The sequence below is a fragment of the Monopterus albus genome, unplaced genomic scaffold (assembly GCF_001952655.1).
Source record: "Monopterus albus unplaced genomic scaffold, M_albus_1.0 scaffold2402.1, whole genome shotgun sequence".
In the NCBI taxonomy this organism is placed as follows: Eukaryota; Metazoa; Chordata; class Actinopteri; order Synbranchiformes; family Synbranchidae; genus Monopterus; species Monopterus albus.
This window is the reverse complement of record NW_018130275.1, coordinates 1-1,916: the sequence shown is the minus strand read 5'-3', so window position 1 is coordinate 1,916 and position 1,916 is coordinate 1. Positions and strand designations below refer to the sequence as shown.

At 39.7% G+C, this 1,916-nt stretch overlaps 1 long non-coding RNA gene across 1 annotated transcript; it reads right to left on the bottom strand.

The window, feature by feature from the left end:
• Positions 1-55: 55 nt before the first annotated feature.
• Positions 56-1,170, bottom strand: LOC109953982 (uncharacterized). The gene is made up of 4 exons (XR_002274009.1): positions 1,084-1,170; positions 798-856; positions 636-692; positions 56-468 (listed from the first exon to the last, which is right to left on the bottom strand). It is a non-coding gene; the product is annotated as an uncharacterized LOC109953982 (long non-coding RNA).
• Positions 1,171-1,916: the final 746 nt, after the last annotated feature.

The window sequence follows — 1,916 nt, the reverse complement described above, 5'->3', positions numbered from 1 at the left end:
TTTAAATATTTTTATTTAAACAATAAAGTGATGAAGTTTAAGTGCTTAAAGCATTGTTTACAGTTGGTTACAATTGCACAAAAAATGTTGGGTATTGCCAACATGGCATGAAAACCAACTGGCCTGAACATTTAACATTGGATATATGAACATCTGAACCTTCACTCAGTTCAATTAAAAGAACCAAAAATGCTCTTTCTGTTTTCCTTACATGTGACAAACTGATTACCCAAATATACTCTTAACTTAGCTAAGCACTGTTTCACAATAAGTTTACGATCTGGTTGATTGCGCTCACTGAACTGTTAGCAAGTAACAGCCACATCTGTGTTCTCTGCTTGTCCCTCTTCCATTTCATCTTTATTATTTTCCTGTCCCTCAATATATTCTTGTCTGCATTCTTCATAGCTGCTTTGCCCCCCTTCTGACTTTTGCTTTTTCATCATTTTTGTCTTCCTCACCTTCATCCTAATCAAAACATTTAAAAGGAAATTGTGGAATTTCATATACATCCACCAGAAACATGCTCAAACACACACAATTTGCCTCTATTCCTTAAATAAATCTCTTTCAAAAACTGTAACTTCATAAAAACAGTATGAGGCATTTTAATCCTAAATGTATCCATTGCTCACCTGTGAAGTGTGCTCCCTCTGAAACAACTAAGGTCTCTGGCAACGGACTACTGTATCCTACAAAAGCAGGGTGCAGTGATAAAGAATAAGACTTCATTTTCAGCCTCAAAATTAGCCTCCCTTAATTAATGCCCACCTACAGAACATTAAGAAATCACTTACAAGCGATCTTTTGAAAAAGGTGTCAATCTTCTGCTGCCTTCCTTTTCTACATCTTAATACTGTGGCAAAAAGACAGTGGTAAAGGTAGCTAGGTCAGACAGGACTGTGAGACTGCTTAAAAAATAGCCTACTTGCGCTAGCATCATACTTTGTTAACAACGTAATACTAGCTGCTGAGGTGTATAGGATGGATATTAAGTATTTATTAGCAGATAGTCCATTGTGACAGCGAGTTTGGCTTCACTAATTTACTGTGATGCAGTGTTCTTCACATTTACTGCCTCACCTTCAGACTGCTCCATAACGTTTGTTTCTCTACACCGTCTCCTTAGCTGTCTCCAGTATGTTAATGCTAGCATAGCGATTTGTGTTTGCCTCTTCACCCGCTAACTGGTGGATTTGCTGTGATTGCCTGTAAGATCTGTCACTCAAACTAACTTGACCTATGTGTTTGCATGTGTGGGGTTGTTCATATGCTTTCACTGACGTTATCTTGTATACATTGGCTATTTACTTTCGTTACATCTCGCCAAAAAGTGTGGGGAATGAAATGTGTTTTTAGAAAAGGTGTGGGTGTTATATCCCCCACATCCCCCACTGCTGCAACGCACCTGTTGTAGGCCTCCTCTTTGGCATGACGGAGCCATTTGAGCTTCACTGTAAACCAAGGTTTATTATTATTGTATGTGCAAAGAGTCCTAATGGGCACACACGTCCTCACAAAAACTTATATAGATGTCACCGTGTCAGTATACTCATTCAAGTCTGTAGCTGCATCCTCAAAAACACCCCAGTCTGTACAGTCAAAGCAGGCCTGTAGCTTTGACTTTGCCTCTTGAGTCCATCTTTTCACCCTTTTGACCACAGGCTTTGCAGCTTTGAGTTTCTGCCTATAAGTGGGAATGAGGTGGATCATGCAGTTGTCTGAAAGCCCAAGAGCTGCACGGGGAACAGAGCGGTAGGCATCTTTGATTACTGTATAACAATGGTCCAGTGTGTTTTTGTCCCTGGTGGGACAGCTGACATGTTGTCTGTATTTGGGCAATTTGTGAGTAAGGTTTGCTCTGTTAAAATCACCTTAAATAATAAGCAAGTCTGGGTGTTTCTCTTCCATACTTA